The 22,770-nt window shown below is 41.9% G+C and overlaps 1 pseudogene; it reads left to right on the forward strand.

The window, feature by feature from the left end:
* The first annotated feature begins 200 nt into the window (after positions 1-200).
* LOC112305754 (spindle and centriole-associated protein 1 pseudogene) lies at positions 201-12,552 on the forward strand (annotated as a pseudogene).
* The last annotated feature ends 10,218 nt before the right edge of the window (positions 12,553-22,770 follow it).

Here is a 22,770-nt window from a genome sequence, read left to right on the forward strand (position 1 = left end):
GAACTAAGAGAGGGGGAATGCTGGAGGGAATGGGGGCACTGAGAGGAGGGGGGAAAAGGAGGAAAAAAATGGGACAATTGTAATAGCATAATCAATAAAATATACTTTAAAAAAAATAACCAGGCTTGGAGAAATACTTCATAGGTGTTCAGGATGGACAAGCTATTACATCATGTCATCCACCAGGGGGCAATAATGGGATGCCTGGAGCTCTGAAGTTCCTGAATACTAGTGCTAAAAAGTGGATTTGGGATCCAAGCAACAGTGCCACCTGCAGTACAAGTAAGGCAGGTATTCTTCCTTTCTGCTTGGCTTGGGGCCCCAGGTAATGAATGGCCTCAGCCTCTGCTCAAGCTGACTGGGAGCAGGATGTGTTACAGCAGGATCATACACTTTTGCCACTCATTACTAGGCATTTCCGAGCCCTTGTATGGGTGGAACAGATTCATTAATCACTCTAGTATAGTATAGTATAGCACAGTATAGTATAGTATAGTATAATATAGTATAATATATAACCGAGGTGTAAATAATTACAACTAGATACACTTATGTTTTTAAAAGAGGAAATCCAATTTATGATTGCATCGAAAAGAATCAAATACCTATGATTAAATTTAACCTAGGAGGTAAAAGACTTGTTCTTAGAAAACTTTAAGACTTTGAAGAAAGAGACTGAAGATGATACAATAAATGAAAGCATGTATAGTTCTCACAGATAGGAAGAGTTAACATCATTTAAACTGTTCTTACTACCCAGAGCAATCTACAGACTCAATACAATTCCTATCAATGTACCAGTGGCATTTTTTTCATAGAACTAAAACAAATAATACTAAAATTTTATGGAACCACAAAAGACCCTGAGTAGCCACAGCAATACTAAGAAAGAACAAAGTTGAAGGTGTCACACTGCCTGATGTAAAACTGTACTACAGAGCTATAGTAATCAGCACAACATAATACTGGCATAAAAACAGACACATGGATCAAAAAAATTCCATGCCTAGCAGCTGGTCATTTAATCTATGGCAATGAAGACAAGAACATATAATGGGCAAAAGACAAGTCTCTTCAATAAATGGCATTGGGACAACAGGGCAGATACATGCAACAGAAAGAAACTGGATCACTCTCTCATACCATATATGAGAATAAACTCAAAATGGATTAAAGACTAAAATGTAAGACCTGAAATCATAAAACTCCTAGCAGAAAACATAGGCAGTAAACTCTTTCACGTAGTCAATTATATTGTAAAAACTCTGCATGGTATCAGGTGCTATACTTATCAGGGTGACAACACTGTAACATACATAAATGTCTCCTCATTATGTTGTATATCTGAAGCTAATGTAATACTGTATGTCAACTGTGATTGGAAACTAAATTAATAGTTTCTCACAGTTTAGATTTTGCTAATTGCATCTTCATGGTATATTTAAACATAGTTTTCTATCCTCTTTCTTTTGTACATTGATCATTGTTTTCTCAAAGCTTGATCAGAAGGAGGTAAGACATTTTTTACGAAACTTTTTTTTGGGTGCAAAACATTTTAAAGGTGAAGTTTTCTGGCTACTTTAGGAGGCAGATAATGACTGGTTGTCTCTCCCCACACGGCTTGACTCTGTTTTTATCACCTGGTAGCCAGTGATGTGCTTCACCAGGACCCGCACCAGTTCCTTGCATGTCCTTGTTAAGGATGAGCCTTTTTCTGGGGTGTATATTACCTGTGTTCTGCCTCCTTTAGACTCCTTTCCTCTACAGTCTTTGCCTGTATTGTGATACGGGCTCCAGAGCGGACTGTGATAGTTTGGGATGTTTTTTTCCTAATTACACATATATTAATGCTTGCAATATTCTTTAACTCATGATTATGTTGTAGGGGTGGGTTAAAGGTGATTTCCTTTCCTGGTTGATTTTTGGAGGATATGAGGAGACATTTGGATTTAGGTGGCCCTTATAATCCAATGTTCTGTAGAATGAGTTCATTTAATCTACCCCCTTCTTCCCTCCAAAATCCTACTCCTTCTTGCATCTAATTCCTTGCTTTGGGTTCTATTTCTTCTTCTCTGCAGTACATCAGCGAAGGCTCATGTGTCAGCTGGGGTAGACAAGATTATGATGAAGTAACTCCTACATGGACTTAATGCAACAAAGATTTATTTCTTGGTCACAACCATGTTCAACAGAAGTTGGAGGCGAGTTCAGCTTATGGTAGTCCCTCAGAGATGAAGCCTGACGAAGGCTCCATCTCAACATGCTCTTCCGTGTTAATGGGGCAGGACAGCTCGCTATATACAGGCTCTAAAAATTCCACCTGGAAATGACATCTATCACTTTTTTTTTACATGTTTTGTGGATCAAAGCAAGTCACATAGCCTGACTACCCTCAAAAAGGGATGGGGGAGTGAATCGGGGTCATTGGAAACCGTCCTAGTGACCATCCTTGTCTGCACTTCAGTGTGTGTCTCATTAACCAGACTTTAATATTTGGTTATAATTTTGAGGCAATATTTATATATAGTGAAATAAAAAATTTTAAAATCAAAAATTAAAAAATTACTAGCTTTTATTCAGTTGTGTCTCATTTGTTTTTTAAACTATGCACTGAGTTTTCCTCTGTTTTGTGTCCTTGTTCTCTTGATCTACTCTAAAATCCACCTTCTCTAAGTGTTATTTTCAAGTCTCTACCTACCCTTACATTTGCTTTGTCTACTGAATCTCGCTCAGAGTCAGTTGTTTCCCTGTTGATAAATTTGGATTTTGATCTGATCATCGGTAAACTTTATCTAGGGGAATTGTATATAGCTTGGTTTATTTACTTTTCCTTCCAAAGAGGTTTTTAAATTTTTATGTTAATTCCCCAGGATGTCATGGGGTGGGGACCACTTTATTTTAGTTCCCTGTTCTGGGGTCTCTGAACATGACAAATAGTATGTATTTCGCCCTAAACTCATACTAGGGCTGCCCTGAAGTTAAATATTTTGAGGGCAGATTTTATTCCTGGCAGAGCCCAGGAAGGGACCTGCTATATCATCCTCCTGGATTGGTGTTTCCAGTCTGTCCTCTGAGGGTGAAGCCCTTCGAGAACCATGTTTGCTTGTGGTGGGCTCTCACGGGCAGCTCCCTGCCTTGACGCAAATCCTCTGTCCATGTGGTTGCGAGATCCAAGCTCCTTGTCGTTGGGACTGGTTGTTCCTCTTCCCCATGGCAGCCACTGAATCAACACACAAGTTTCCAATTTCTTCTTCATTTTTGGCCTCTAGGGTTTTCAATACTTTGTTGGGAGCTCAGATCTTTATTTAAAGAGATGTTTATTATGTCTTACTCTGTATTTCTAGGTATTTATGGTAATTAGGAGGGTTTATAAAAACATTGTGATACATAGCCTTTAAATATTGCAGCCAACAACCCCTCCAATTCTTTTATGCTCATGCTACTCACATTAATAAGCTGAGTCTATTTTCTCTCCCTTTGAGTCTTCCCAGTAGGATGTGGTGGGAATAATATTCTGGGACTTATGAGCCAAGGTCTTAAGAGCTCTGGTAACTTCTGCTTTTATTCCCCTGGGGCCCAGCCACTGTGCTATGAGGAAATTTAGGCTGTGCTAATGAATGATTAGTGACCACAGGAAGAGAAGCTCTGGATTATGCGTGAGCATCTTTGAATGTTCCAAGTCATAGCCCAGTTTCCAGCTAAACACAGGTATAGTAGTAACCCTGACTGATAAAATGTGAAGCAAAACAAACCAGCTGAGCCACGCCAAAATTTTGACTCTCAGGATCATGAGAAAAATTATTGTTTTAAGCTATTAAAATTTGAGGTGATTTGTTTCATATCAGATAATGAGACAGTGCTGCTTGCCGGAAAACATGAAGAATCTTTTTTATATGCAAATGTAACATATTATGTCTTTGATGCGTCTCATACCCACAGTACCATGGAACAGACAGATGTGAACATATATAATTAAAATATGATTCAACAAATAGTATAATAAAAGTATGTACAATAATACTATGAGGGTCATCCAAGCCAGCCCTGGGGGAGGGCAAAAGGGGCCATACAGAGTTATACATGCATATGGAGTTATTCATAATCTTACAGTTAGTTAATTCTCTTGTTCCTTTTGGACAAGTGACTATGTCTCATCATTTTTGTATATACATCGCCTAGTAAACTTTTGGGTACACTCTTGGCATGTAATAGGTGAGTGAACTTAATGCAGTCTACTTTGGAAAAACATGTAAAACATTGTTTTTAGTCTCAATATACTAAGGGAATGCAATTAATGTATCATTAACATATATTTTCCATGACTCAAGGCTTGGCTCTCCATAACCGAATAGTGGATGTAGTATGTTTCCAAGTGCCTTATGAAATAAAACCCTAGGCTTCTTCCTTCTCCTCTGGCTGGTGTTTCCAATTTCAGTGTAAGTATGTTATTACATTAGCTAAGGGCTTCCAGGCTGGCCCAAACACACCTCTTCCCAGGGGGACAGAGAAGCTGTGATGAGTTATTTCACCCTGGTGTACATTGGTTTCATATCATTCCAGAGAGCTTGTTTGAATGGAAAAAGAAAGAGTAAATCTTAGGATGTGAAGGGAGCTGCTAAAGATGATCACTGCCTACCTACACGTCAGCTGAGGGACTACTCCCAGCTTTCTTGTTAAAAATGAAAGAGAAGAACGGAGAGACTATATGTTGTCACATTCTGCATATGCCCACACATTTGTCCAAAGGACAGAATATTCATTTTTCCTAGAGTTTAAAATCTGTTATTTTGTTAAAAAGTACTCTTTCAGAAAGAATATCTAGCTCTTTTTGATATGTTGGTTTCTTACGAAAAAACTATTTCCAACTAACTAATTAATTTTTAGAAATTATGGTAAAATACATAACAAAATTCCATTTTAACCATTTTTAAGTACAGTTCAGTGACGTTAAGTGCATTCGTATTATTGTGCAACCGCCAACACCATCCATTTCCCAAACACTTTTGTCTGGCAAAATGGAAACTCTATCTCCATTATACAGTAACTCCCCAAGTTCCCTCCCCCAGCCTCTCCCAGCCACCTTTCTCCTTTCTGTCTCTATGAACTTGACTACTCTAAGCTCCTCATATGAGTGGAATTATACAGTTTTTTTTCTTTGTGACTGGCTTATTTCACTTAGCATAGTGTCTCAAGATTGATCCATGTTGTAGCATGTGTCAGAATTGCCTTCATTTTTAAGGCTGAATAATATTCTATTGTGTGTATACATATATATAGAGACACCCACATGCCACATATATGTGTGCATATATATACATATATGTGTGCATATATATACATACACACACACACACGCCATAATTCATTCATCCATTCATTGGTGGACACTTGGGTCATTTTACCTTTTGACTATTGTAAATAATGCTGGAATAAATATGGATATATATATATATATATATATATATATATATATATATATATATAATCTCCCTGCTTTCAGTGTTTGGGGTGTATACCCAGGAGTGTAATTGTTGGGTCACATGGAACTTTTATTTTTAACTTTCTGAGGAAGAGCCAAACTATTTTCTGTAGTGGCCACACTATGTTATATTCCCACCAGCAACACACAGGGGCTCCAGTTTCGCCACATCCTTGTCAACAGTTGTTACTTCTGCTTTTGTAATAATAGCCATCCTAACAGTGTGAGTGGTATCTCATCGTGGTTTTGATTTGTATTTCTCTGGTATGCTGGTTTTTATGACTTCTTTCAATGTTTGTTATTACTTCTAGGAGAATCATCTCCAGGCATGGAAAGTTAATGAGCATAGAAAGAAAGCCCCTCTATATCAGAAAATCAAAACGGATGTTAGTGCCTGATGGTGCAAATTTGAGGCATATATATTTTTAACTTTAACACATGTAAGAGGGAGACTCTGACTTTCCCTTTATACCCCTTTAGAGGCTGGAGTTCCTTGCATACAGAGGGTCCGGGCAGCTTCCAGGGAGCACGAGAAGGCTGTGGGTTTCCTTGCCTCAGGCCCTGACCAGAAACCTTGAGGGCAGGTTTATTCATTTATTTGTTTGTTTGATCTTTTTTCCCCACTACCATTTATGCCCCTTACACCCCCTTCCCCCAGCAATCACCACACTGTTGTCCATGTCCATGAGTCCTCTTTCCTTTTTGCTCAATCCCTCCACCCCCCGACTACCTCCCTGCAACTACCTGTCATCTGCTCTCCATCTATGAGTCTGTCCCCATTTTCCTTGTTAGTTTGGTTTGTTCATTAGATTCCACACATGAGTGAAACCACATGGTATTTGTTTTTCTCTGACAGGCTTATTTCACTTAGCATAATGTTCTCTAGGTCCATCCGTACTGTCACAAAGGGTAAATTTTCTTCTTTTTTATGGCTGAGTAGTATTCCACTGTCCCATAGTTGTTTTATCCACTCACCTACTGATGGACACTTGGGCTGCTTCCATATCTTGGTGATTTTATGTAATGCTGCAATGAACTTGGGGAGGGTTATGTTCTTTTCAATTAGTGTTTTGGGTTCCTTCAGATATATTCCCAGAAGTGGGATCAATAGCTGGTTTAGATATAGATTACCTGGGTCCTGTTTGCAGTTCCATTTAGTTTTATCACTGTCTAGAATTCCTAGCTGGGGAATTTGAGGGAGGGAATAATTCCAGCGGTTCCTGTTAATTCTCCCAGGAGTCCAGGGGAGCAGTGAGCAAAATAACTGTGTTATATTCTGTGAACTCAGCTTAACCCTCAAGAAAATGACCTGAAAATCTGAGGGCTCTAAAATCACACCAATGTAACAGAATCTTTCACCATGGGGTCATAGGAGAGGAAATATTCATTATGTGTTAGTCATTGGGTTAGATGCTTTTCATGTAGTAGCTTATAAGTTATGAATTGCATTGTTTTACTAAAAAAAGTAATAACAAACGTTAGTAATTGGTCAAAGTCAAATAGCTAATAAGTGTCAGAAACAGAACTAAAATCAGGTCCAATTCTAAACCATGCTACCTCGGGAAATGTCTATTATGCATTAGACATAATTAAGGCTATTTTTATTATATTGTCTTTAGTGACAGGAAGGAGGCCATCTTTGTAATTCATAGATTAGATGACTTTGGTATCCTTGGAAGTATTATGGAATTTTGAAATACTCTAAAAACAACCCAGTTGAGAAAAGATGCTGATTCTGGCCTGATGCTTATTTTTTAAAAAATGAATAACTAGATGTTCTATGATTTACCAACAAATGCTTGAGCTTGTCCAAGTCACAGAAATAGACTTGGCATGGCCTTGTTTATAGATTCTAGAAAGTGTAAGCCTCAGAAAAATTAGAATTTTTAACAATCTTTCAAACTCTCTGCACTGAGTTGAATATAGCAGGGAAGTACAAGCCAACAGGTAATTATTCCACTGTTTATGAGTTTCTGTTCTAATAACACTTTGTTGACCCCACTCCACGTGTCAACTGAAAAATAAAAGACATTTAAAACATATTTAAAATATAAAACCTACCCTGTAATAACACCCAATTGCCCGTCATGTGATAGCAATGCTTAGGGGCACCTTTTATCTAAGGATTCCACAGTGCTTTATAGACTCATTAACTCACAGCCCATCTGTTTCACTCCATTTTATAGCGGAGAAACAGAGGCACCATGGAAGTCATACAATACGCTGGTGCAGAGCTTAATAGGGAATTCTTCACATTCTGAGAACTCAGCCTGCTCATTCCTGACCTAATATGAATTCACCAGATACGGGGAGCAAGGAACATGATAGCTAATATTATTGAGCAAGGAACATAATAGCTAATATTAGTGAAAGTTTATTAAGTGCTAGACTCTGGGCTAAATCCTTTATATGTATTAGGTCATTTACAGCTTTAAGAATTCTATGGGTGCTTGTCTTAATAGCACATATACTTAAAAAAATGAATTTTATGAGGTAGAAGCTATTGTTATCAATTAGAACCAGAGAGGTTAAGTTACTTGACATGAATTTTCAATAAGTGATAGAGCCAGGATTCAAACCAGGTAGAGCCCACGTTCTTACTCATTGCATGACATTGCCTCTCAACATAATAGGTCTTGTATTTTTAAACATATTGGAGCTTAGTGGTTGTAGACAGATCAGTCATTTTGCTTTGAAATTCATACTAAAGCTGTTTACTGGTGTATTAGTAAGGGCTCTCCAGGGAAACAGAACCAACAGGATATGTGTATGTGTATGTGTGTATGTGTATGAGAGACAGAGAGAAAAAAAGAGAGAGAGACAGACAGCATATATAGAGAGAGACTGACTGTAAGGAACTGGTTTGCGTGACTGTGGAGGCTTTCAGTCCTTGGTCTTCGGTAAGTCCAAAATCTTTAGGGTAGGTTGAAGCCCCAAGAAAGTGTTGTAGTCCGAGTCCAAAGGCAGTGTTTTGGCAGAATTCCTTCTTTCTTGGGGAGGTCAGTCTCGGTCATCTTAAGGCCTTCAAATGAGCGGATGAGTCCACCAATTTAATGGTTGCTCTCATCTGAATGTTCATAGAAACACTCAGAACAATGTTTGACCAAATATCTGGGCACCTCGGCCCAGTCAAAGTGACACACAGACTTACCCATCACGATCAGACAATGCCAGGGAGCTGTTTCCCTGGTGATTATGTGTAATTCCTCACCCGATCCACCAGTCAGAATGGGGCAGAAGTTCGAGTGTCTGTGTAAATCAGCACCTAGAGCCTTGCCTTTGTAACCTCAAGGGCTGTGTGAGACACAGGGCTGGTCCCAGAACAAACTCTGCTGCTGGCTTTCCCTATCTGGAGTGTCCTGTCAGGGGTCTGACCTGCAGCCAGGGTTCACCTGACTCAACTAGTCTTCCATCACAGGTCTGGGTTTCTAAGCACCTTCCCTATGGACTGTCCCAGTCATCTGAACCACATATCGGTACCCTCCCCCATTTGACTCCATTCTAAAACTCTCCTGGCTTTGGTTTCCCATTCGCTATCATTGGTTCTCTCTACTTCTCAAGATGAATAATTGAACAAATCTGGAGATTCTAAACATACTTAACATCCAAGGTAACAAAAGACCAACTACATTGTTAACTCGTTTACATTTTAGGTATTCACTTGTAAGCCCCACTGGAGACCATGCTGGGCACTTCTTGGTTGCTTAGCAAATTGGTGAGTATGTTTGGAGATTTGGCCAATTTGTTTAGGTTCTCTATTTCCTCATTTGTAAAATTGTGATGGTATTACCTGGTCCATCAGGTGCATTGGGAGGTACAAATGAGAACATTCACATTAAAATGCCTTAAAAAGTAAACTTACACAGTCGACCCTTGAACAAGGAGGTTTGAAGAGTGAGGGTCCACTTACCTGCAGATTTCTCGATTGATCCACAGAGCTCAAACCCACGTCATTCAAGGGTCAACTGGCAGGGGGGATCCATGTATGCAGAGTGTCTGACCTAAGTCATACACGGATTTTCGACTATGTAGGTGGTGGGAGGCCCTAACCCCCACACTGTTCAAGAGTCAACCACAGTGTGTGTGTGAACGATGTCTCTCCGTTCTAGAAGCAGTTCCTTTCCTATGACTCCAAAGCAGCGATTTATACCTTGATCACCAAAACAGTCACAGTAGATGTTCCAGGTGAGTCAAAGATGGGCACACCAACACCCGTGGGAGGATGAGGTGGTGAGAGGAAGATATTTGTGGCAGGTAGGGTTTTTTTTTTTAAGATTTTATTTATTTACTTTTTTAGAGAGAGAGCAAGGGAGGGGGAAAAAGAAGGAGGGAAACATCAATGTGTGGTTGCCTCTTGCACAGCCCCAACTGGGGACCTGGCCCACAACCCAGGCATGTGCCTTGACTGGGAATCAAACAAGTGACCTATCGGTTCACAGGCTGGTGCTCAATCCACTGAGCCACACCAGCCAGGGCCAGATGGGGTTGTTAGTGCCCCTTAACTGTCACTTTAGAGCGTTTACCTGTGGCAGGCTGGAGTGTCTTGGTGCCTGAAGTTTTTGGTCGTGGAAAGCAGTGGTCAGGAAATGGCCAGGTGTTATTTGTCAGAGTGAACCATTACAATCCCCAGGGAGGAGGAAGGAAAGCACTGGAAGTAAAGAAGAAGAAAACGTTAGTGAAGCAGGGATGGGATAATACTGTGAATGACTGCCACTTCATCAGGCAACTCCTGAAGATCTGATACGACTTCATGAAATACACAAATTGAACAATAGAGTATTAGTACACTGGGAACTCCAAGAAAAAGCCTTAAAGAGAAAATGGAAGAAGCAGAAACGGGAAATTGTTAATCTTGAGAAAAGGAGAGTGTTGGTCATGAAGGAGATTATTTGTGATCAATACCAGATGCAGGGTGTATTGGAAAAATCCGATCATTGGATGGCTGCCATCCAAGGTCTGTTTGCTGATTTTTGTCATAGGCACACAGGGTTTCTGAATGTAACAGTTACTCCTGATTCCTCTCAAGGTCTCTTCATGGTAAATCAAGATCCTGTCACCCAGGCCACCCTTGGTGAATCTGTCCTGGAGCCTCAGGCTCTTAATGAAGTAGATGACGATGAAGAAAAAATGTTAATGGCCAGTCAGAAGAAAGTGAGAATGATTTGGATAACTCTCTAAACTCTCAATCTCACATGAATGCAGACAGGTTTCTTCACTAACTAAAGGATGATACTTCTGAGTTAATTAAAAATGCAACAAAGGCACAAATAACAAGCCCTCCAGGAACTCCATCCTCTGCCTCTCCATCAGAGGAAATAAAAGCTGCTCTGAATGCTGCCAATGCTGTGAAGAAAATACACTCCAGGCTTCAGCCTGAAGAATCCACCGAGTCTGTAGACTCCAGCTATGTTGTGGGACAAGTGCCGAATGCAAGGAAGCAAAAACAGCTGTTGAATAAAGTGAAAAGAAAACTGGAGTCGTGTGCCTCCTGTAAGCAGAAAGAAGACATGTTATCAGCTAGCACAGCCTCCACAGACTTATCAAATGCCATTATCCCAGCCTGGATGTCCTCAAACACATGAAACATGGAGTGGACCACACGACGGAAGAGGCAGGACATGATGAGGTCAAGGGATCGCAGAGCAGTCAGGGTATTACAGGTTTCACTCTGTCGCTGGTGAGCTCCCTCTTGTTGCCTGGTTCAGTACCTTAAAGGGAGTGAGCTCCAACTGTATAAAGAAGCAGAGACAAGGCAGAGCCTGGAACAATATGAGGTGACCACCAGGAGCTCAATGATGCTCTGGCAGCTGACATTCTGCTTCTTAAAGAAGAAAATACTGCTACCCAGGCGATACTTCAGCAGTACATGGTCACAACAGATGAGCAACTTATTTATGTCTCTCACACATGCCATTAGGTGCTGTCCTGTGATGAATAAGAATAAAGTCTGGCAACAGAAAGGGGAGCCTTGAGTAGAATTATGGACAATCCAGAGGGTTCAGTTGTGAATGCTAATGTCTCCATGCCATTGATCAGAGAAGTGCTTGAATTTCCACAGGAAGACTCACCTGTTAAACTGCTGCAGGTGCCAAACTCCCCGGTAGTGTGAATCTGGCCAAGAACTTTCCAGCACATATATTTGAGCCGGTTCTGTGAACACCACCAAGACAGAAGAGCAACTCAGAATTCTCTGCTCTGCAGGATGTATTGAGGAGGACTATTCGAACTCGTCCTGTTCCACAGATTCCTCCAACTTGGGAAATAATTGAGAAGGAACAAAATTGGGGAAAGAAGACCTTACCAACATGCACAGACATTCAGAATTCAAGTGAAGAGAACCACCTCTTCACTCAGCCGTGGAGGGTCTCTCACACGGGAGAAGGTTTGGAGAAAACACCCAGGCTCCTCTTGTTAGCAACCTCTCCCAGCCCCTGTGCAACTCCCTCTCAAACACTCAGCGACCCCGCAACCCCGCATTCTCAGAAGAGTCCCCAGTGTTGGGGGATGGGCAGTAGCTTAGAACAAAGGAGGCACTGATACAAAGAAAAGACATCATGGCACCAACTGCTGAGTTGACACTGCAGAATTCAGCCATCGAGGCACATCTGACTAATAGTATCGGGCCAGGCAGAGAGCAAGGGGATGGACGGTAAACAGAAGACAAGTCATATAGGCACCATGACAGCTATTTTCCAGCAGCACGACCTCTAACACCAAGCAGCACGGAGGGATGGACTGCAGAACTGAACCAGCAGAGGATGGAGGCTCCCGGAAACGCTCGCAGTTAATAGAGCAGCAGAAACTTGTTGGCTTGAATCCTTCCTCTCCACCAGCATCACCTACTCAGTCACCTCTCAGAGGTTGGACTGGTTGGTCACAAGTTCATGATTTAAAAGAAGGAGGAAAGAGGACAATCGAGGTATCCATTTCAGAAGCAGAAGTCCCAGAAAGCACAGAATGCAGTATTGTCTCACTGACCAGTGGACTAAATATAAGGAGGTCTCTAGGGGCTACTAGTCACTAGTAATTCTTGTTCTCCATTAAATGCCACTTCAGGAAGATTTCTCACCTAACCAACCTACAATCTCCTGTAAATAAAATTTTGACCATAGGGAAATTAAAGTTTCATATTCTAATAATTTCATAAGTTTTTTAAAGTTTTTTTTTAGTAATATAGTATTACCTTTATTCAGGTTTTTTGGTCTAGTGTATCTTAAATATTGATTTGTGTACTTTATTTTCTGAGGAACTTGCAATAAATGCCTTTGTGTGAGTAAAGTCTGGCTTTCAGGAAAATTTAACACCCCCTTCAGTTTTATTTTGGGAAAGTCGCTGTAGTCCATTGCCTTCCCCATCAGGTGGAATGCATGGCTTTATAAAGCAAGCATGGGAGTGACTGTTCACATTTGCTTCAGCAGGTAGGAGTGGTGGTATATATGGTAGAGTTCTTATATGGTGTTTAAATGTGAAAGTGCCACCAATAATGGCAACGTACATAAAACAAATAATGATCATAGAGCTAAAACATGTCACTTTATGGGGACTCAGCTGCTTCACCTCCTTGGAAGAGTGGCCCTGTCCCATGCATATATGTTGACTTACTGGCTGGATTCTACTTACGAGCAAAATAAAATGCTTAAGAAAATATGGCACAAATGGGACAAAAGAACACTTATAAATGACACTGCAGAGTGTCTGCTTCAAAGAGTACTCTCAGCCCACAGCTAAAGGATGCACTTCCGTCGGCCGTCACAAACTCAGATTTATTGCCCATATTACCTAGCTCCACAAAGGAGGAAAGAGAGCCAAAGTAGATCTGTGAGAAAAATAGCAAAAAGGAGAAATCAAATGAAAGATCAAAAGGAGGCACTGACCCAAATCTGGATTCAATTACAAAATAAACATAATTAAATATCATGTTTATTGAGCAGTGACGCTGTAACCAGATATGGTTCCCAGCTCACACGTGATAAGTTGTTTAATCCTCGTAGCAATCCTATGAGGAATGAATTATTATTTCTATTCTATAGATGAGGAAACTGAGACACAGAAGGGCCACACAGTTGGTAAGAGGTGGGGCCAGAAGTTGAACCCAGGTTGGCTATCTCACTCCAGAGCTGTGCTCTTAAGCAGTAGCCTGGATTAAATGAGAGAAAGTGCCTTATGAACATCAAAAGTCCATACACAGTCAAGGCATTATGGCCATGATTATGAGTAGAAGGTACGTGAGCGATACCTATCAGAACCCTTCATCGTATACCTACGGGAACAGGACTGGTTAACCAGCCTGCTCAGGCAGCATCTAAACTTGCTGTATTTTAGGCGTCAATTCTATCAGCACCCTTTCACCCTCCCTGTTATACCGAGTGCACAGATTCTAATGACAATTGTGTTGTGACTCTGTTTCTTGTCAATGCCATCGTAAGGTGGTTCAGTGCATTGAAAGAAAGTGCAGGTAAACTGGAATAGGGAGGTAGATAAATGAAAATAGTAGCAAAAAGACAACAATCTTCCAATTACTGAGCCTGCTTCCTGAAACAAATTTATTCTTAAGATTCAGCAAGTCTGTGTGGCTTCTGATACCATAGGCTTGGGCGAGCTTCTATGCGTGTTCAATGGCTGCCTCCATCTCCTCCCTCCTCCGCCACCAACCTACTCACCTGCACGCCCAGCCCCTTGCAGAGCTCCCTTGTTGGAAACACAGCCACCCAGCCGGCCACACACTGCCGTTCTAGGAGTTGCTGTGTTCAGAGATGTCGACTTCAAGGACTGTCTGCAGAATTTATTTTAACCATCATGAAAATCTTACATGGAGAGGTGCTAAAAAAGAATTAGCTCCATAAACTGAGGTTTTGAAAGCCTTCCTCCTTTACTGCAGAAATGCCTTCGTACCTCTCATTTCCAGTACCAAATAATGATTTAAAGAATGTAATTATTAGCTATAACTTGGATGTCACCAGCCCGTGGGGACAAACGAGATCACTGACCTGTTTATACCCAATTTTTACTGGCTTGCTGCTGGTGCCCTGGCCCGGTCAAGTCCCCCGCCCCCAAGACTGCAGTGCACTCTGCCACGAGGGTTCCGCGCTCGTGGTGCTCCCTGGCATCAGTGCTCTGCTGGGCATGCACGTCCGCGAGCTGGCTGTGGTGCCTGGGGTGGAGTGGTGAGACTATCTTCCCTCTTAAAATGAAATTCAGACACAGGATATCAAATCAGTGTCACTTGGTGGCCAGTGTGTTACAGAGTTGAGTACGGTGGCCTCCTTTCTGCCCAGGGCCACGCCTGCACCTGGGGGTGCCATTTCTTAGTCAATGCTCATGGAGCAGGAACTGTAAGGACATAATCCCACATAACCCACAACTGGGTTCCCAGGAGTCTGAGAAAGCCCTGGAATCGTGTAAAAAGATGGAGTACTGTGGTGTGTATGTAACTTTTTCTGCGGAAAGGTTCCAATACTTTTAGCAGATTCTTAAAGGGTCCTTGAGTTGAAAAGATTAAGAACTGCCTCCCTCTGAAGGCATTGCCTTCAGGCTAAACTCCTCTTGGGCAGGTGACAGTGAGAGTAGTCTGTTTGCTTTGTTTCGACAACTAGACTTTTCTCACGCCCTCCTCACCCCAAGCTCTCCAGATATTTTCAGATATGTCGGAGCCTCATTGAAGAGTATGGCTCCAAAAGCCATCTTGCCACGTGAGTTTAATTAAATTTAGAAAAAGTAATTTTGTACATTTTGTTGCCAGTCATCCTGCATTTGTAACAGAGGTTGTATTACCATTTTTAAACAGGCTTGGGGGAAAATCCTCTATCTTGCAGAGATGACAACTTATTTTGGGGAAATAGTAGGAGTGGTAATAGAGAGTGTTGACTTAATTAATCTTACTGCCTATCTGCATTGCCTGGGAACAGGCAATAAAAAATAAACATTTACGTAAATAAAAAACTAACATTTCATCTTCAGGATCCCCCCCGATCAAGTCAGGAGGGAGTTACTCAATTGCGGAAGCCACCGTGCAGGGCACAGGTCAGAGAGTATGAATGAGATTCGGAGATCCCGGGATCAGAGGCACACTGACCAAGGGGCTTCAGAATCTAAGATCAAGTGGGGTTGTGGGGACTGAAAAAACAAGGGAATGGTCTTCGCTGGTGAGAGGGCACCCCCATATCATGAGTGGTGGTGGCAGGAGGAGAGAGGGGCCAGTATGAACTTTGGATGGAGGCATTATCTCCATAGGAGCCACATGCTTCTTTTTTTTAGCCCTCACCTGAGGATATGTTTATTGTTTGAAAGAGAGAGGAAGGGAGAGAGGGAGAGGGGGAGGGGGATAGAGGGTGGGGGAAGAGAGAGAGAGAGAGAGAGAGAGAGAAAGAGAGCTAGAGAGAAATGGGAGAGTGAAACATCAACTGGTTGCCTCCCATATGTGCCCCCACAGGGATCAAACCCACAACCTACGCAAGTGCCCTGACCGGGGATTGAACCTGCACACTGACAATGCTCCAAACAACTGAGCCACTCAGCCAGGGCAGGAGCTTCATACTTTTTTTAAAATTTTATTTTTAAAAAAATTTTTATTGTTATTCAATTACAGCTGTCTGCATTTTCTCCCCATCCCTCCACCCCACCCCAGCTGAACCCACCTCCCTCCCCCGCTTCCCATACTTCTTTAATTTGTATTTATCCATACTTAATTCCATCCTTTTCCTATTTTTCTTTTCCTTTTTTCTCTCCAAAGCGGTTCAATTAATTAACAAATGGCTTTTCTTTTCCTAGAACATTCCATTTCCTTCCAAGCATCTTTGGAGACAGCAGAAAACGGATGCTCACTTACCTATGAGGGCAACAAAACAATAAACTTTCTTCTTCCTGTGGCGACTCTGGTTGTAATGCTTCCGTCTGGTCCCCAGGCAGGAAGTGAGCACTGTGCTGCCTTCAACACGTGCTGGATCAGGGATGCTCCCTGCTGCTGTGAGCAGAGCCAAGCACACTCCCATTGCTCCAGAGCTCCCTTGGTCAAAAGTCGCTTCTGATCTTCCTAAATGTCACATTGTTCCTGCCCCTAAGGATTTAGACTCATCCAAAATTGTCAAGTTCTAGCAATTACCTAAGAGCTCAGGTTCCACTACCTGTTTGCTTAGAACAAACACTATTTTATCTACTTTTTGATACAGCGAGAATGGGCAGGCAGGCCCAAGGTAAAGCTCAGTGGGGAGGCCTGCAGGTGGTTGCCTGAGGGCTCAGTCCTGGGAAGTCAGTCCCACAGCTTCGGGTCTGCCTGCCCTGGGACGCAGAGGCCTTTAAGAGTTGGTGCAAACCCTGCTCACCTCCTCCACGTGCAGCACTCGAACTCACACTCACACAGGTGATCCCTCTTAGCCTCCAGGTGCCAGGGAGAGAAAACATGCAGGAGGCCTTCCATTGCCCATGGGTTTCTCTCAATGGCTGATTTGGGCAGAGCTCCAAATGGTAGTAGGAGAATCCAGACTTACAGCCCTCGGTGAATGCGCTTGTTTTTCTGCCTGCTATGCGTATTTTTCAGCTTTGCTTTAGTAAGTGTTGAAACAGGCACAAAAGGGAGTCACCCCACATTTCTCTGAGCTAGTCATGGTCAGAGCACAAGATATTAGTCACCAGTGGCACCCCTAAAAGAGGAAGCAAAATGGGGCAGAATTTAAAAGATGAAAAGAAAAAGTAGGGACAGGCCCCCTCTTCTCTCTGTCTCATAAAATGTGACCTGTTATATGAAATATGATTCTGGTTGTGCAGTTGCTTCTAGCACTGACAAGGACGTGTGACTCTGGGTGGGGTTCCCCCTGGGGCTCATGTTACAGAGTCTGGTAATTATGCCACGAGGTCTCAGAGGAAATCAGACAACATCATCACATGGAGGCTGGCAAAATTCATGCTCAGGGCAGAGAAAGGTCATTGAAGCAGCTTCAGACTGTCAACACATGTTATGACTCAGAAGCATTCAGGACTTCTTAGCATTACTATCTCTACCCATCATTTACTGTTATTATCTATTAAATATGCGGGATTGCATTTCCCTACTCTCATTATCATGACGTAGCAGACATGTCTAATGCACCCAAAACCACTATTTGATCTGAAATTCACCCTGATCTGAAGTTGGCACGTGACAATTTCCTATGGTGATTTTTGAGGCCAACCATACAAGAACTTGTATAGATTGTGGGCAGTTGAATAACAAGAATTGTTTTGGTCTAGCATTAGTGGTCCAACAGATTACTCTGCGCCACTTCAGGAGTTTTATATTTAGATATGTAATTTTGGGAGGTTTACCTCCAGACTTTATTCTTCACTGTCAGGATTTTCATAGTAAATGAGAACATTTTTCTCAGCTCTCTAGGAACGCAGTGGCAGACGTCAGTTCTAATGGCCTGGAGGCCCGCACATGGGTGGATTAGACAATGGTTTGAAGAAAAAAGAGGCCTCATTTAACTGAAAGGTCCTCTCTCCCCCACCTCTCCTGTATCCGGAAGGCCAGCTTGTTTGTATTGTTCCTCAGGCTTGGGAGAGGTATTTTGCCCTCAGATAATAGTGATCAGAGGCACCAAACTTCTGTTGCCTTCATGGCTGCGGTCCCTTTTCAGCTGTAAATGGTTAGTAAACACCTGACAGTTTATTAGGATCACCTGGACAGTTTGTTCGTTGCCCCATCAATTCCAGGGGCTCGCCTCCTGAGATTCTGATTCAGTTGGTGTGATGTGGAGGCCATGGCTTTGATATTTTCTGAGAGTTCCTCAGCTGGTCCTCAGCGAAGTTTAAGTGCTCTGGATTAAACTCATCTCAGCATTATCAGAAACAGAAGAAATCAATTCAAGTTAAAACAGACACATATAAAAACTAAACTACTACTCCTACTACTTTACTTTTCTGAAGGTCTCAATAATCTTCAGGGACAGGTGGAAGCCTTAGTTATTTTAGTATTCTTAAGACAGTGTCTGGCATATCATGGTTTGTTCAATGAATTAAGAAACTGGTTATTCTTTTGGTATAATAATAATTCATAATATATGTCCAGAAGTCATTTGTATTACATCTTTTTTAAATCCTCATTCAAGAATATGTTTTTATTGATTTTAGAGTGAAGAAAGGTGAAAGAGAGAAAAAGAAAAACATTTGATGTGAGAGAAACATCGATCATTTGCCTCCTGTATGTGCTCTGACCAGGGATCGAACCGACAACCTTTTGGAGCACAGGATGATGCTCCAACCAACTGAGCCACCCAGCCAGGACTATTTATATTACATCTTCAACTTACAAACACTACAGAACACCTAAAAGTAAGAAAGGAAAGAAAGTGCTAAAAGAAAAGAAAGAGAAAAAGAAAGGAAAAGAAAGCGCTGCACTCAAGCAGCTAAAATAAATGTCAAAAAATCTAAGAATGATTCTAGTATACTTTAGTCCTGGGAGCATCCCTCAGGCTGCTCCGGGAGCTCTGTTCTTATTTTGCACAGGGGTCTAACAGCCTTGCTTCTCTGGTTCTCAGCTCACAGAAACTTACAAGGGGAGGAGAGACTGCTTTGCCACTGAACACTAAGCAATATGGTACATCAAAAGACTAAACAGTGGAACCCAGAGATTACTATAGCCTGGGACTCTTCAGGATGAGGGGGCAGAAGTTTTACACACTAGCCACTCTTTGTGCTCATTGTTCACTCATATCAGGATTCACTAGTGCAAGGTTCCCCGCAGGATGCATTGAGATTACGAAGGTGAACTCTTTCAAAGAGTAGAGAGTGAGTCTTTGCTTCCTGTTCTTGCTCTTAAATTGTTTAAAGTGCTGCTGCTTAAATCATGCTGCTGCACTTGCTTAGGTTTGTATAGTGGTTCTTGCTGTCCCAAGCATTTCATAGTTTTCATTACCAAGGATGCAGTTCAGTCATCCTTGTGGCCTCATAGACGGTCTCTCTGGTCCGCATAACATTTTCCAATCCCTTAGTTTTATTTCTACAAAATAAGATCTCCCTCAATGCACATCTGATCATATTACTCCCAATTAAAGCTCTCAGGTGAGGATTCACCCGAACTGCTCTATGAGGTTCTTCACGACTGAACCATTCTACCTGTCAGCCTACTCTTACCCTCCTGCTTCGTGTTTTCAGCTTTCTGAACTGCAAGCGGTCCCCTGCACCCACTGAATTTCACACTGCTGTGCCTTTGCTCATGCCATTACTTGTTCAAGTGCTTTTTCTTTTTGCCATTTTAGCGATTCTGTTTTCCAGGAAGTTTTTCTTGACATCTACTCTCTCTGCAACAGGTACCAGCCCCACCAATGGGCCTAGTTTTTTCACTTGTTAGAGACTGAAATAATGTTCATATGTGTTGTCTTCACAGCCACTTGCTCCCTTTGCTCCCCTCCTCTCTACTTCCCAGCATTTTAAGCAACTTGAAGGCAGGGGCCATTCTTACCCATTTACAGCCTCTGCCTGCTTTTCTCTCTGGGAGAAAGCTGTTCTCCAGCTCTCACCTTGGTGCCAGACACGTCAGTTCCTCCACATATGCCACTGGTGCCCTTCAAGCTGCTACCCCAGTGCCAGAGCTCAGAGGGAGTGAGTCTGGGTAAGTCTGTGTGTGGGTTCTTTAAGAGGAACTGCTTGGGAATCCAGAAGTTTCTTCCACCTACTCATCCCCGCTGGTTTTTACAGTCAGAACTTATGGGAACTTATCTTCCTGGCATTGGAACCCTGGGCTGGGGTCCTGGTGTGGGACTGGGGCTGCTCACTGACAAGATATCCCTCTCAAATTTTTATCCACCACACATGGATGTGGGATCAGCCTATTCCATGTCTCTGCATCTCTGCCTCTCCTACCAGTCTGGATGGATGTGGTTTATTTAATTTAGTAATTATCGGACTTCCATTCAACTCGGTATCTGACAGTTCTGGGTGATGGTTGTTCTATAGGTTGGTTGTATATTTGATGTGGTTGTGAGAGGAGGTGAGCTGTGTCTGCCTACACCTCCATCTTGACTGGACTGAATTTGCTATTTCTTCTTTATGTTACAGATGTATTTTTCTCTGACTCTATGTTAATGCCAAAGACTCAAAATTGGCTAATTTGAGAGAATCTTACTTAAAATTTAGAAATTTAAAATAAGAAAAATTGAGTTTATTTTTCCACTTATGAAAATTTATAAAGCAAGGTATAATTTTAGAAACATTTTTACATGTTCAGTATATTTGTTTCTTATAACCACCCTGTGTGTTGGATAACATTATGTCTATTTTATATATGTGAAATATTGAGGCTGTGGAAATATTACATAAAATCATTTTCTGACATAAAATCACAAAACTAATGAGTGTATGATATGACCAGGATTTGAATTCAGGTCTTTTAAGTGCAAATTATGTATTATTCTCATTCATTTCTCCTCTATCCTAATTTTACTTGTTCACTATGATAAAAATGAAAAGCAGGTGTTTAATGACAAGCTTGTCCAATCGTCTGTAGATAAGTGAGTTTTGATAATGAATAATATGATATGAAGATATTTTCATTGTACCATGGAATGGATTCCATCTGACAAGCAGAGGTTTGATGCAGTTTGAACACCTAGTGAGGGGTGGAAGAATACACTTTATTGTCACTCTGGCTTTAGAAATTTTAGCTAAAGTAATCAGAGCAATTCTTGGTAGTCACACAGCATAGCTGCTGAGAACCTGCATCATGTCCCTGAATTTCCTTAAGCAGCTAATTACTTGGAGGAAGGAAGGAGGCAAAGACGAGCATCCCCTGTGGAATCTGCTCTTGGACCACACAGCTTCTCCTCAGCCCACCAAGGTACCAGACACTGGCGTTTTCCCAAAGAGCCTATGTCGCCTCTCATATTGAGGGCCATCATATTGACAAAACGGGAATCGTATAGAAGAAACACTGTAAAGAGAGGCCAGGATCCGCACAGAAGACCTCAGAGGTGAAATGAATCCCCTCACCAGTTACTTGAAGATACTTGTATTTATCAAGGGTGTATGCCTCGATTCTGTATCTGTCAAATAGTCCTGGACATGTCTTTCCTGCCACCATGATTCTCTCTCTCATGGCACCCCAGGGAGTGGGTTCTCATTTTTCAAAGCATCCTTGTAGAGTAAACGGAGGCAGTCTGGCTTCCTCACCCCGGTGTCTGGGTAACTAAGGGAAGCAGTGTTCCCACAGCCTTGACTGGGCCTGATAAGTAGTGTTCTCACAGCCTTCAGCCTGGGTCCGATGAACTGTTCCCATAACATGAAGTGGGCTCACATGTGCAGAATCATGCTGTTATATAATTTTCTGGCTGGAAGATGGCTTTCTTTGCCTCTAGTACTTAAGCCAGTGGGGACTCCCTGCTGGGTGCTATGACAGGTGCCACACAAGTGGACAGGTGACATGCAGTGTATGTGACTCGCCCACCCGGGAATAAAGGCATGTCAGACATCCCCACAGCTCCACGAACGTTCTTCAGTCTGCCCCAGTACCGTGAACTTGTCAGGCCTTGAATAGTCGCAACGCAATCCCCAAACTCGGTCTCCTCAGACTCCCACACGGAGTCTTAGCGCAACAGGATTTCCACTTGACGCCCTATCAGCTCCTTCTCCTTTTTTTCCAATGGGAACCCCTCGATCCTCTTTCTCAGCTACATTAACTGTAGTGTAGTTTCCCTTAAAGCACTTTCCACACAACCAAAACCATTTCTGCTCCAGCAAATAAGAATTATTTAAGGACAGAGGAGGGACAAATTAGGGGGTGTTGTGTTTGGTGCATAATACAGATGAAAATTTGTTTTTTGATTTACAGTAGTTTAACATTGTTAGAAGACATCAGTATAGCTTTAAGTAGGAAGCCTCTGCAGCTGCATTCTCCCGGTTCTGTCCTGTCCAATGTTAATGTATCATTGACTTCCACTTATTGCAGATCCCTTCCTCTGCCTGTTCATTGAGTGCATTTCACCGTGCGCCTTTAAAAACTCATTATTTAGTTTCTAATACCCAAGAGGTTGCTTTTCTCTTGAAGAACAATGGTACTCGAGATGCAGAGGAATGCTCCTGAGACAAGGGTTGTCAGATTTAGGGAAAAAAAGGTACAGTCTATCCATTTAAATTAGAATTTGAGATAGACAACAAATATTCTTTTAATATAAGTATGTCCCAAATATTATACATTGATGGGATATACTTATGCTCTATGTAATATCATACTAAAGTTATTAAAATATTATATTAAAAATCCATTGTTTATCTGAAATTCAAGGTTCACTGGGTGTTTTATATTTTCTCTGGCAATCCAACCTGAG

This window comes from Desmodus rotundus, chromosome 2, assembly GCF_022682495.2.
Source record: "Desmodus rotundus isolate HL8 chromosome 2, HLdesRot8A.1, whole genome shotgun sequence".
Taxonomy (NCBI): Eukaryota; Metazoa; Chordata; class Mammalia; order Chiroptera; family Phyllostomidae; genus Desmodus; species Desmodus rotundus.